The sequence below is a fragment of the Eptatretus burgeri genome, chromosome 3 (genome assembly GCF_056783735.1).
Source record: "Eptatretus burgeri isolate ZD-2024b chromosome 3, Ebu_testis_v1, whole genome shotgun sequence".
Lineage (NCBI taxonomy): Eukaryota > Metazoa > Chordata > Myxini > Myxiniformes > Myxinidae > Eptatretus > Eptatretus burgeri.
Window position 1 is genome coordinate 75,980,703 of NC_140963.1, and position 15,089 is coordinate 75,995,791.

General features: G+C 43.8%; 1 protein-coding gene across 2 annotated transcripts in view; it reads right to left on the minus strand.

Annotated features, from left to right (window-relative positions):
- Window positions 1–692: 692 nt before the first annotated feature.
- ORC2 (origin recognition complex subunit 2) overlaps window positions 693–15,089 on the minus strand; it is a 177,388-nt gene continuing 162,991 nt past the window's right edge. The window contains exons 13-15 of one of the 2 annotated variants that reach the window (XR_015056262.1): window positions 10,133–10,253; window positions 9,716–9,759; window positions 693–2,475 (exon numbers count right to left, since the gene is read on the minus strand). The gene's annotated coding sequence lies outside the window, so the exon portion shown is untranslated. Of the gene's footprint in view, window positions 2,476–9,715; window positions 10,254–15,089 lie in introns of both variants that reach the window. The other variant, XR_015056261.1, reaches the window with a different exon arrangement.

The window sequence follows — 15,089 nt, forward strand, 5'->3', positions numbered from 1 at the left end:
TGTTTTATTCATATCTTTTCAGAATTTCTTAATGATAAATTTGGGTAATCCAATCCCAAACAAGCGAACTGTAATGCTTTGTAGGGGAGATGATGGCATGAAACCATATTTGGTTGTTTCAATACAGTTGCAAATCACTTCTGCTGAACTCTAAGCATTTCTTTTTTATTTTCTCCCAAAATTGGTTAAAAAAAAATTAAATATATATTTAAATTTGATACCTAAATGCACAGCAAATACCGTAGTGTGGTTTTCCTGCAGTGTGTAAATAAATGTTCATGCGTGGAGGAACATATTCGTTCTGTGGTGTAAGGTATTTCTGGTATGTGTGTGTGTGCTTTCTGTTGTTGTGCATGGTTTAATTTTGTCCTCGATCTCTCTTTATATATCTTTGTCTATGGAGGGGTGAATCTTGCAAATCGTTTTCTGAAGGTTCACCTGGCTGCATCTGGATGGGGTTGAGGGTGGAGTAGCAGTAGCTGAAATTCTATCCAGGTTGCTCCTTATCTTTGTCTATTTGGGTTCTTCATGATACTTCAGTGCTGTATTTGGTCAGTAAGTTGATTATTATCATGCACGACATTACGACAATCTTAGTTCGAATGTTGACCGCCAGCGCCCTGAACGAATGACAAATTACTCGCTGAGTAGCCGCACTATGGGCAATTTTGTTCCAAGCATGCAACACGGTCTTCTGATGCATACGTTTATTTAGGCAGTGTTCATAGGCAACTGACAGCTCTGTGTAAGCAAAAACCAAAAACCACAAAAACCCATGAAGGTATGTGCATGAAGTGCATGAAGCAAAAACATACCAACTGCTTATAATTCAAAACAACTCACTGCACTGGAAAACGTGGGGACAGGAATACTGCACTATATATGGAAGAGAGTTGTAATACCCTCTCCCACCTGGAGGCGGCACTACATGATACACATTTACATGGAGAATTTGTGTCCCCCCCCTCCCCACCTTTCCCCCTCATTTCCCAAAGACCATTGAGGGGGGGATTGAGGACTTGTGGTTGGAAGGGCATTGAGTACTTGGGGTTTGGGACAGTTGAGGACTTGAAGAAGAAAGGGGGAGGGGATGACAGAGTTGGCTTGGGGGAGGGAGGGCAGAGAGGGGACAGAGTCAGAGTTGGGAGGTGGGTTAAGGACATGGGATTGTGTGTGTGTGTGTGTGTGTGTGTGTGTGTGTGTGTGTGTGTGTGTGTGTGTGTGTGTGTGTGTGTGTGTGTGTGTGTGTGTGTGTGTGTGTGTGTGTGTGTGTGTGTGTGTGTGTGTGTGTGTGTGTGTGTGTGTGTGTGTGTGTGTGTGTGTGTGTGTGTGTGTGTGTGTGTGTGTGTGTGTGTGGGGGGGGGGGCTTAGGGACCTGAAGTCACATTTTACATGATGCAGTATTTCCATGGGTTCGTGATAGTCCCGTTGTGTCTTTTGGGTCCGTTGGGTCTTTTGGATTCTCTTGGTGTTTTGGGTTCTCTTGTTATTTCAGGTCTTGGTTGACCTTGGTCTTTTGGGTCTTCTTGATCTTTTGGGTGTCCAGAGTCCCCAGAGTCTTTTACATCCTCTGGGACTTTGGGTATTTTAGGTCTTCAGGCTCCTCAGGGTCTTTTCGGTACTTGGGGTCTTTTGGGTGTTTTGGTTCTTCGGGGTCTTTTATGTATTGTGGGTCTTCAGGGTCTTTTGGGTATTCACATTATTTTCAGTCTTTTGAGTGTTCTGGGTGTTTGGGGCATTTTGGGGTGTTTCAGGTCTTCAGGGTCTTCTAGGTCTTTTGGGTATTTTAGGTCTTTGGGGTAGTTTGTGTCTTTGGGGTCTTTTAGGTCTTTTGGGTATTCAGGGGTTTTTTTTGAGGTTTTTGGGGTCTTTTGGGTCATCAGGGTCTTTTGGGTGTTCGGGGTCTTTTGAGTCATTGGGGTCTTCTAGATCTTTTGGGCCTTCGGGATCTTTTGGGTTTTCAGGATATTTTTGGGTCTTCAGGGTCCATTGGGCTTCCGGGGTCTTTTCAGTCTTTTGGGTACTTAGGTCCTTGGGGTCTTCCTCAGAGTCATTTGGGTCCTACTGCGGGTAGCAAGTAGTCTGATCTTCTGAGGTCATGGTCTTCTGGTATATTCTTTGACAACAGATTACACAGCTTGTTATCTCAGAGCGTGTTTTCTGTGTGGGTTGCAGCTCCCACACTTTGAAATCAAAATTCACACTCCCAAGTGTTCGCACATCGCGTGTGAATGGCCTTCTTCCGACGTGGGACAATTATATTTATTAAGAAACATCCTTGTAATTTTGCACAAACAACGAGGACATTTCCACTCAGGTTCAATCCGAGTTTCCTCTGTTGGTTGCATATATGGCATTAGGTGCAGCTGTGCTGATGTCAGGAAAGGAACTTGGAATTTGCCAAGATGACCAGGTCGCAATGGCCCTCTCTTTTTTTTTGAAGGCACTTGCTGTACTTCCATGATGCAACACTGCCTGCAAAGCACAAGAACAACAAGAATTGTAGTTGGATTCTATTCAATCATGAATCAAACCCAAAAGAGCAGGATGCTTGCTACCTCTGAGTTGTAAGACATAATAGACAAGTCAACACAGTATATGGTATCAAAACACTGAAGTGACAGTACGAGGCAAATACGGCTCAGATAGGATTCGAATGCCAAACAACCCAATCCATCTGGGTAATCCAACCCCAAACAAGCTAACTGTCATGCTTTGTCGTGGAGACGATGGAGTGAAACCATACTTGGTTGTTTCAATACAGTTGCTGATCACTTCTGCTGAACTCTAAGCATTTCTTAAAAATGAGTGCAATGCATTAAGATGGGGGTTGGACTTGCATGAACAAAATGTAAGAAAGCATTTGATTAAATTTTGCGACTCAAGTTGTAATTAAATATCACTCAGCTGGTATCGTGACAATTGAATTGTCTCGTGTGGGTTCGATACCCGATGGGATTGGTTTTTAACTCAGCACTACTGTCGCTTTAACACAACGTCGGCAGGGGACGTAGTTTCTCCGAGCAAGCCGTCTTTCCGATGGGGACCTAAAGGTGTCCAGACCATATGCATCAAAGTTTGGGGCGTTTACAATCCAATGTTGTTTTTCCAAAGAAACATGGCATTGTGTGGCAATACCGATGACAATTTTTACCCTCGCCGAAGGAGAGGGTATTGTGTTTGGATCCGTTTGTTTGTTTGTTTGTTTGTTCGTTACTTGCAAACTCAAAGATTTTTCAAGGATATTAATTAGTCGATTTTGTTATTCTGTCTGTCTGTCTGTCAATCAGCTACACGTCTCAATTTAAAACCGATCTTCATGAAACTTCATCAAGTTGTAGAGGTAGTCTCAAATGAGAAGCCAATTGATTTTAAGGTCAAAGGTCATGTTGAGGTCAAATTTCTAAAATCGCCATTTTTCGTCAGATTGACTTGAAAGTTGAACAGGATTTGCATATTGCGTCACTGAATTCGGAAAGGAACTATTTTTGAGATCAAAAGGTGAAAGGTCAACTCAATGTCAAACTTCTAAAACAATCAATTTTTATCCGATTGACCTGAGCTTTGATTAAGATTGTCAATTTTAATGTTAACGAAATGGACAATTTGATGTATCCATGGCAACCTTTGGAGAGGTGGTGTATTTTGGAAAGGGGTTGGATTTTCGAGAGGAGGTGGATTTTAGAGAGGAGGGTGGATTTTGCAAGCTTCGTGCTCTGCAAGACGAATTTTTCTTGTTTGTTTGTTTGTCTGCACAGAATTTTCATATTTTTCTCTGCAACCGCTTGTCAGATTGAGACAAATTTTTCACCATATGTGTGACGACTGATATAGAATGTTTTAATCTTAATTATGATGTCACAGGTCACATGGTGTGGCAGCCATGTTAGAAAAACAGAAAAAAATTGACCTCTGTAGCTCTGAAATCACACCAAGGAAAAAAATTGACCTCTGTAGCTCTGAAATCACACCAAGGAAAAAAATTGAAGCTTGGCACATGGCAAGCACTCCTGGGGAATAAGTGATATTTTTGATGATGTCATAGGTGCCTTCATTATGACGTCATAATTGCATAGGTAGAATGCCAAATCTGATCAGTATGAAAATTTTTGAGGGTCATCTCGCGATAAAATGGTCCACATAAAAAAAAATTGATGACGTCATCATTCACGTGATTCGGCAGCCATCTTCTTTTTTTCTATAAAAATAAAAATAAAATAAAAAACCTTCAAAAATCTTCTTCTCTGAAGTGGCTAAACAGATCAAGGCAAAACGTTACACATATTACTGCCTATCCATGAGGAACAAAAGTTTCACACTTATGACATCATAGGTCACATGGTTTGGCAGCCATATTGGATTTACCTTAAAACCTATTAAAAAATCTTCTCCAGAACGGCTGGACAAATTGAGGGGAAACTTCAGACAAATGTTCCCCAAGCCATTGGTGCACAAGTTTAAGGAATAATTGATAGGTCACATGATTTGGCAGCCATATTGGATTGAAGAAAAATATTAAATAATGTTTCCTCTGGAAACGCTTAATCAATCAACACTAAAGTTTACAATTATGATCTTGTAGTGATGGGGAATACATATTTTAAATTTCAACTTGATCGAATGCATGGTCTGACAGCCAGAATTATATAATTTTTGATCGAGGTTCCTTTTTTTATTTTTTAAATGAGGCTCACTTGGCTGTGACTGAATGGGTTTGAGGGTAGAGGAGCAGCAGCTGAAATGCAAATCCTATCCAGGTTCCTCCTGATGACTTCAAATTTGCTTTTTGCTTGTTTGGGTTCCTTCTGATTACTCCAATGCAGGATAGTAGCTATTTGGTCTTCCATTTGATTTGAATTGAATTCATTTTAATCCCATTCTAATTCAATTGAATAATGAATAATATCAAAACAAAAAAACGTCATAGTTTAGGGTCAGGTGTTCGATCAAAGCGGGGTTTCATCAAAGCAGAATGTCTTGGTACCCGGTCATCACTGCCAGCAGTTATAAAGCAGCAGTTCTAATTATGTCTCTTATTAATTACGTAACACCAGTACACAAATGCCACACAAAATACCCCACACAAAAGAAGTCCTGGCGAGGGTCTGCAATCTGATTGCTCTTTTTCCTGTTTCTGCTTGTGCCTGTTTGGCAGTAGAAGTTGCCCACTACCTACAGTAGAGACCAGGCTGAAATGTTGATTTAGCACAGGAATAATGGAATAAATGAACTCCTTCTTTATCTATTTTCTCTTGTATTTCCTTCGATAAATAAGAGGGTCGTTCATGGATGATGTATACTTTTTATTGTATAGAATGTGTAAAAATAATACACGAGTAATTCAATGCTGTAATTGTGCTTTGTGAAAGGGAGCATCAAAGCATCTGAAATTCACAGGAGACCGTGTATACAATGTGATGATGCTTGTCGTTCATGTTGTTGTGTGTTTGCAAGATGCATCGAGTTTAAAAAAAAAAAAAGGCTCTGTATCTGTGAGGGATCTTGAGCATTCTCACATGCAACCAACTACTGCCACTCAAAAACTTCAAATGCTGAACAGATGATGCAAATTGAGGCTTTTGTACAAGCACTGTGTGTGTGTTTGCACTGACTCGCTTCGTCTCACCGAGCACATTTAATCTGCCGTTGATTGCGCAAAATTGGCGATTCAACACATGAACGGACACACAAACAGATGCTTCTGCTTTCACCAATTGATGCAAAAATCTAATATAATTTCTCCAGCGGCTCCAAAGCCAAGCAAAAATCATAAATTTACAATGGCACTAACATCTCGCACAACTCCCACTACCTCCAAACCCATCCTCCTGAATATGATTAATAATAAATATCACCATTTTAAACTTTTCCCTGTGCAACGACAAGCCCCAGATATTGTTGTGGAGCCGGGTGTCGGCGGCGAGCATGACCGCTAGGTGGAGCAGTAGAGTCGGCTCCACCGAACACCCAGAATCGATATCGTGCTTCTCGGAGAACTCCGAGAAGGCACGGGTCCCTTACAGGACCGTGGTCGCCAATATTTCGATGGCGTGAGGTAGGGTCCACTTGTCTAACTCCAATTTACTTAAGTACTCACACCGTCCAACCACCGTAGAATCTACACCCTCGGCCGACTCTGTCCGATCCGAGTCGCGGGTAACGGCTCGGATCCGGCATGATCGAGCGGAGTTACCAGATCCGCTGGACCAAATGCACAATTTGCTGCTTCCCAATTTCTCAACACACACCGTGCTTCGCCAATGAAAGAAACACAAAAACGAGGTGAAACATTCAACAAAATGGATATTTATTTACAATAGGCAGGGAGGGGAACACAGAAGAGCAGAGTTAAACCGACTATCGAGAAGAAATGCAAATAATGTACAAGGCACTTAAACAATTGCTACTTATAGACTGGGCCCACAGACACACATGCACACACACAAATACCCAAAAGAAGATGGACCTCAATGGTCTTTATTGAAGGTTCCCAGCTCGAGGGACGATGAGCTGGAAACCAGACTATTTTGGACCTTCCCACCTCGTGCGGCCCTTGACGATCCGGCTCGGCGGGACTTGAACCCGCAACTCAATGCCGCTGCAAGCACCGGGTACGGATGGCAGCGTCGGGCTCCAGCACACTCCTCCAGCATGCGACGAGACCAGAGCCAGTGACGAGACGAGACCAGAAGCCAGCGATGAGACGAGACCAGAAGCCAGCGACGAGAAGAGACCAGAAGCCGGATGACCGTGCCGTCCCATCTATTTCTTCCCTCCCTGGCGTCGGGGGTGGGGGGAACGTGTCTCAGCTTTCCACACCCCTCATTCGCTGGGGAAATCGGTCGTCTCTCCATGATTGGTCAGGGGGTGTGTCGGAGCGTCTCGATCCCCCGCCCCCCCCCCCCGAAGAGGCTCTGCTTCTCTTAGAGCTCGCTCTGCGCCCATTGGCTGAAAGGCAGCAAACGTGCTCGCACCCTTCCGATTAGCCGAAGCGTGGAGTCAGAACCTCGGTGACCAAGGGAACTCCGCCCACATACGTGTTGGGCACTCCATCGTGCGGGGAATGGTCCATAGTGTTGTTGTCGTTGTTGGTGATATAAAAATGTAAAATAAAACCCTGACTATCAAAATAACTCCACAGTGCATGAACATTTAATTCCCATTAGACACAAGGGATGGATTCTAACTAGAAACACATACTTACCCATATAACTGATCTATAGGGACTCTGGCTGTTGTGTGCTCATGGATTCCAGATTCGCAACAATTCACAGATTCCCGATCACCTTCCTATCGGTGTTCGGAAGCACGAAGGTTTGGGTGGAACACACTCATTTACAAACCTTCGAGCTGTTCACGGGCCCACATCGCGAGGAATTTTTGCAGTGCGGGATGAAAGATATCAGCTTTTTGGACGAGTTGATCAGGAAGTTTTCCAAATATTTTGTTATGCAGAGGCACACCCCTTTCTTGCAGGTAAGCTTCAAAGTAATTTTGGCTTCGTTAAAAGTTTGGTGAACCATTTCATGCTACAATCCTTATCTGGCACATGTGATGCACATCCAGGCCGCCCCAATGGACTTCTTCGTAGGGGTTTCTGCAAATGTATACTGAACCGAGCAATCTGGGGCGGATTATGTCATTATGAATGTCACGTTTTACCCTGTGCACGTGAAGCAAAAAGTGGGGTTAAGCAATTTGTTCACTTTGTCTATCTGTCTGTCTACAAATGTCAGTTTATGATCGAGGAACAACTTCATTTCAATTGAATGTTATATTTTGAACACAAATCAGAAATTGAATCAGGAATCAGAAAACGAACCTGCACTTTGGTTCTGAATTTGTCACGATCACGCATGTGCAGAGAGGAGTGAGATTTTTTTTTTTTTACTCAGTCTGCCTGTCTGGCAGTCAAACGGCATTGAAAATCATTCCAAACAGAAAACTTACTGTTAAGGACGTCAGAAAGAACACAAACAACAGGTACGAAGAACGATTGTAGCACGTTAAACAAGGTGGTGTAAAAGACGCCGCCTCAACGGCGGGAAACTTCCCAATTTTTTTCCTACAACCTCTAACATATATACAGTATTTAATTTCAATTTAACTATATACTTGAACACGCTAATCGTCTTTTTGACACTTTCAAAACCTTTCAGTTTAGCAGTACTTGGACAAAATATTATGGCATTTTATGTTATCATGACCAATCAAATTTACTGATCGCAGACCCCACCCATGTTTTTGTTTGTCAAGACTTCATTGGGTAAGGCGTTCCATCAGCTCTCTACTTAAATGTGTTGAACAGTTCATTTCAGAGAATCACCAAGCTACTTGATGTGAAATTGGCAGAGGAATTGTATTTCAATGCAGAAACGATCATGGAAACAATCTGCACTCATCTTGCCACTTCAAGCAACAATGTGCGTACAAAGCTTTTGAGTGGAGACATTCTTGGTCCGCAACTCCAAACAAATTCAAGCTTCAGCCATGAGCCGTAAAGCTTTTGGCAATAGTAGTTTGGAACCTTGAAACAGTTTAATTAATGTGCAATTTATTGAGTGCAAGAAAATCAATACGCTGTACGACCGTGATTTGCTCTGCAATGAAGCGATCCAAGCAAAACACAGCCAGGTATGCTGTCTTCAGGCAATAGTTTTACTGATTGATATTGCTTGTCCTCACACAGAAAATGTGACCACTACAACTCTTGTAGGTGTTTTTTTGTTTCAGGAGAGAGACTCATGGAAGAGTGAAACGAAGAGGGAAGAGAGGAAACGTGGTGAAAGTGGAGCCACAGGTGGACTAAACAAGCAAGGCAATGAAAGAGAATGAAAAGAGGAGTGCTTGGAAACACAGAAAACTGCAAATAAAAGAGTTGGATTAGGTAGGATTATTAGGGGCAAAAAAAGTTCGCTTGACGAGTTAAACTGTTAAAGGTCGGGATGACGTCTGACATTATATAGTGGTGCACCATCTGTTTGAAGCCATGGAGCGGAGATTGGGATTAAACAGCTCGAGGAATGAGATTCCAAAAACGGGAGAGATGAGAAACAAACAAATGTAGGTGGGAGGAAGGCTTGCATTTTGGGGGGACTTTTATTTATTTCAAGCGTATGTGGTCACGTGTTCACAAATTGATCATTGAAAGATGGGTAGCGATGACCACGTGCAGAGCATAGTTTCACATCAAAGTCATAGTTTGCATATCATTGTCATAGAGGTGACAGCACTATATCAGCATGGTTGTCAGTTCACCCTTGCCGTGTAATGAGCATAAATGGTGTTTTGATAGTTTTTAAGTTTGCACAGGAATTGTTGGCATGGCCTTGACGTTCGTTTCGAGTTGGCAAATGTATATCCTGTCCAGGCAGTCTTTGCAAGTGAGAATGAGTCGAGGCAGGCAGATGAAGGAAGACAATGGGAGAGATGATGCTGTGGGAGGAAACTTAAATATAAAGACAGTGGTCTATTAAGGGAGTGTTTTGAAGGTCAGAGGCAAGGAGTGGGAATGCTGGAAAAACATCTGGAGTCAAAGATATGGATGGAAAAGTTTGAGGAAGAGGGGGGAGTGGAGAAAATGGTGAAAGTACAAAGCTTAACAAACATGGAGGCAAACAGACCAGAGAATGTTGATGAACGATGTGGTTTATGTTGACTCCATTGCACTATTTTCTTCAATAAAGAAAAGAATAAAATACAAAATGCAACTCACATCAGTTCGTGTTCTGTGGTCGAACTCAAAGATCCCACACTTTCCTGCAAAAGGAGGAGACCATTCATGATGTGTCAGTGCACTGGCTAAACTCCTATTTTTCTAATCTGACACATTATTAATCCATTCATCGATAGTCATCACCATGTTGATTTTACATCAGGATGTGCAAGAGTATAAAAAGAGGGATTTGCAGCTGTTAATATTTAAATTCATTCATAATGTAGTCACACCTTGGTGAAGAATTTGAATTGTAAAACTGCATATAATCCCACACCCTTTCTGGGGTAATGAGGACCACTGAAGCAGGTTGCTTCATGGGGGAAAGAAATACACTGGCTGGTATGCCATTGCCTTTCCAACGGTGGTAGTTGATGCAGGAAACTGGAATTTGGCGAGAGTGATGACAAAAATCACCTTCTCTTTGTGAGACACCATGGGATCTTCATGTCCACCAATAGTAACTAATGCTGGCAGATGAGTCCCCAGCTTAGCATTCCATCCAATGAACGGTGCACACATTGATTCAACGCCCTACCTGTGAAACAGCAGGGTGACAGTAGATAGTTGTGTTGGGAATCAAACCCAGACTAGACAGAACAATTGTGGAGTGTGCATCCTCTCAGGCTGAAGCTATCCTCATGCCACCCTCCCTGATGAAGAGATGCAACAATACAAATACAGAAACAACAAAAGAGTTCATAGAACACGATATCCCATGAGGAGATGGTGGTGGGGTTGATGACTTAAGAGCTCCACCAAATTTTGTATACGTGTTGGTAGTACCCAGGGTCAGGTCGTCGGCACAAAGACCCCTCATTCCCACCCTTCCCCATGAATTTCCAGAGAAGAGTTCTATAGAGTGTTGTTTTAAATTTCCTTAAAGTTTCTATTGAACATTTTTGCAGAGAGTGTTCAAGTATACGAGCACATCACCTGGAGGGTGATTCATCACCCCACCCCCACCCAACACCCATAGTGATACACACACACACACACCTGTCACGAGTTACATTTTGTCCGTGAGTAAACTTATACATGCAATTCTAACATGTGAAAAAATATCATCACCGCTTATTCCTTTCCCCGAGATATTCATCATCGAAAGGGGCACAAGTATTGTACAACATGCATTACATGTCGATCAGAGCAACAAATATTGATGATAATGCATTTACGTCATCAGACAATCGATCAAGCACTCACATCCTACTTTATTGGATCTATTGTTACGAATTTGGAAGTTTACTGCACTCAACATACAGGTCCTATATAACATACAGTTATATCGATAAGTAAATGTGGATAGATAGCTCCCCGTCCCTAGTCTAATGGGAATTAAATGTACGTGCGCTGTGCCTTATTTTAATAGTTAGGGTTTTTACACCCCTTATAACAACAACAACATGCCTTCACCTCGCTTCCTCCCACCATCCTCGACCGGTACCATTGCCCGCGTGCGTGTCAGCACGTACATGGGCGGAGTCACGAAGACCTGACGTGGGACCTGACGTACGTGGGGACCTGACGCCTCTCTGCCCAATCCGGGGAATGCGAGGAGGTTGCCGATGGTCGACCAATAGGTGCAGGCCACACTGGAGGAGGGGCGCGCCCAAAAACGATGAAGGAGCAACGAATGCTTGCGTCCGTCGGCTCGAAGTGCTTCAATCTGTTTTTTGGTGCTGACTGCATCGCACGCTTGCGTCCAGTCTGGTCGAGTGCACGTCCAGTCTTTCGAGTACGTGTCCAGTCTGCTGGAGTGCACGTCTCTGGCCGGGTCCAGCGCTGACTGAATCACGCGGATCCGAGGCGTCTCGCTGGCACCTGGTTCTGCGGACCGCATCGTGACGCTGGTCTGGGTCGCTAATCAGCTCGAAGACCACACGAGGTGGACAAGTCCGAGACAGAATCTGGTCTTCAGCTCGCCTTCCCCTCCGAGCTGGAGGCCTCAATAAAGACCGCTTTTGGTCCGATTCTTGTGTGTGTGTGTGTGTGTGTGTGTGTGTGTGTGTGTGTGTGTGTGTGTGTGTGTGTGTGTGTGTGTGTGTGTGTGTGTGTGTGTGTGTGTATGTGTGTGTGTGTGTAGCGCCAGTCAGTTAAGTAATGAATTGTTTAAGTGCCTTGCTGTACATACGTGCTTATCAATATTCGATAACTCTGCCCATAAGTGCTCCCCTAATTTCCCTATTGTTTAATAAATATCCCCATTTGTGAAATGTATCAGCTCGTTTGTGTCCTTTCCTCTATTGGCTTAGCGTGCTGCATGTTGGAAAATTAGCAAGGCCATTGTGCCGCCATAAGGGGACATTTGGACCGACGGGACTTTGGTGACCGTCCGCTGGGGTCACACACGGTTCGAGTACGCTAGCGGCTCGTTCCGTACGGGTGCCGTCGAGGGTGTGGAGACTCGGTAAATCACCGCGTGGATATCTCGGTATTTTGAAAATTGGCAAATAACCCTGTACCACGTGGTAGAAATATTGATGCTTCACGGTCTGATAAGGGACCCGTACTTTTCGGAGTTTTCTGAAAAGATACGATCGAAGTTCCGGGTGATCGGCGGAGCCGACTCTACTGTTCCACCTGGCGGTCGCGCTCACGGCCGATACCCGGCCCCGCAACACTATTACATTTAAAGGCAACAATATTTAGTTATTTCAGTGCCGTTTTGAGGCCAGAAAGATAAGCTGTTAATCTCACTTCTGATATAGAATGGATCAAAGCAGAACAATTCATCCACTAAAGTATCAATTATGGCTTTTGGAGATGTATCATGCAGGTTTAGACATCTGGATGCAGTACTGTGTTACATACAAAAAGTGGTCTCTGTTTAAAGTTTGGCATGACCAAGTCTCCCTGTGAATCTTCACTATTTTACAAAGTGCATGTACATCACTTTGCAGTACTTGCAAATGCAGCATGCCATAAACACATTTTACCTTATTGGAGGTTGTAGAAGCAATTAATATCAATATTAAGTCTTTCTTTAGCCCTTTACTGAAGCTAAACAACAGACGTTTAATATTCCTTCTGTTGCGTGGTCGATGTAACAAAGCAGAAAGCAGTTCTGAACAAATTACTGTAGTACACACTGAGTGAGGTATGTGTCGTCTGGCACGATGAAGACAGCAGGAATGTTTACTACATGTGTACTTTACAAAGTATTTGTCTGCTGTTTGAAGGGTAGATCTAATCTTATTTTAAATGTAGCAGATTCCAGTGAAGGGTGGGTAAGGAAAGGGAAAGGCTATATTCTGTGGCAAATGGGACAGGAGCCGGGACCTTTGGAAATTCCGCATAATGTAAAATGTGACATCAGGAATTCAACTCTCCACCCTCCCACTTTCTCTCTGCCCCCAACACCATCCTCTCTCATGCCGTCCCCCCCCCACGGTCCCCTTCTTCACCTCTCTCTCCCCTCCTCCACCTTTCTCTCCCACTGCACCCCCACTCTCTCCTCTCCCCCTTCCACCCCCTCGCCCCTCTCTTCTGTCCTCTCACTCTGTCCCCCTCCCTCTCCTCCCTCATTCCCCCTTCACTCCCCTTACTCTGTCCCCCTTACTGTCTCCCCTCCAGTTGGCTTAACGGTTAAGGTGGCTTGTTTAAGATGTCAGGGTCTTGAGTTCGAGCCCCTGGAAGTCTATTGAAATAACACCAGATGGGTTAACTCAGCCTGTCATCCTTTTGAGGTCGGCAAAATGAGTAGAAAATGATGTAACCACCAGAAAACAATGCAACCAGCAGCCACAGGCTGCATACAAAACAACTCTGTCCCCCCCTCCTCCTCAATCTGTCCCCTCTCTCCTCTCATTCATTCCTTCCTCCCTCCCGTTTACTCTGTACACCCTCCCTTCCCCTCACTCTGTACCCCTTCTCTGCCCCTCACTCTGTACACCCTCCCTTCCCTCACTCTGTTCCCCCTCTCCTCCACCCCTCTCTCCCCCTCCCTTCACCTCTCTCCTATCCCCTTCCTCGCATCACATCCATCCAGAAACAGCTATTAAAATGCGTTTTGCCTTTTAAAACATAAATATCCATACGATTTTGTTCCCATTTTTTTGTCACCAAGTCTTAAACAATCTTAGCCACGATTAAAAAAAAAATAATTCGATATTAAATCGAGTTAAGATAAAGCTGTGAGAGAGTCTGAGAGTGTGAGCTTTACAAAAGAGCCGATGAAACCTCAGACCCACATGGAGTATAGAAATATGGCAGTGGTACAGAATACCAGTGTATACCAGTGGTACAGAATACCAGTGTATACCAGTGGTACAGAATACCAGTGTATACCAGTGGTACAGAATACCAGTGTATACCAGTGGTACAGAATACCAGTGTATACCAGTGGTACAGAATACCAGTGTATACCAGTGGTACAGAATACCAGTGTATACCAGTGGTACAGAATACCAGTGTATACCAGTGGTACAGAATACCAGTGTATACCAGTGGTACAGAATACCAGTGTATACTATAGTACAGAAATTGTGGGTGGAATCAGCTGAACTGTCCAGCCAATGGGTGGAACTCGGACACACACACACGCACGCACGCACGCACGCACGCACACACACACACACACACACACACACACACACACACACACACACACACACACACACACACACACACACACACACACACACACACACACACACACACACACACACACACACACACACACACACACACACAATAGATACTTCAACTTCAATAAAATAAAGTTTGTTTAAAAAAAAGAAGTTTAGCGCTACTGAAGCAGTCTTGTACACTACACTTCTACACTGAAATAAGACATTGAGTTTAAGAATCAACAGAAGAATCATAAATGGCTTGCATGTCCCTTGCACTGCTGGCAAAAACAAGGACGTCGGCTGTGTACGCAGAAAGTATGAGGGAGAGCCTGTTGTTTGGTACCACCATGCCAGTTAGCCTTCGCCTCATCAAGGAAAGGAAGGGTTCGATGCACAGGGAATAAAGTTGGCCGGACAAGGGACATCCTTGTCTTATTCCTCTTTTGAATGGAAAGGGGGCGAGCAAGTGACCATTGACTTGAACTAGACATTCTGCTGACACGTACAACATCTGGATCATGCCTACGTATCTCCTCCCCAACCCAAAAGTTAGCAGGGTCTCAAAGAGGTAATCATGGTTCATTTTGTCAAAAGCTTTCTCTTGATCCAAGGAAAGGAATCCGACTTGAGTCTGAGTCTTGTCCGCATCCTGTATTACATCTCTGACCAGGGATACGTTGTCATATATTGTTCTGCCAGGGATGGCGTATGACTGGTCAGGGCTGATTAATTTTAGTAACACCAGTCCCAGACGATTTGACAGAATTTTTGCCATGATTTTGTAGTCCACGCACAACACA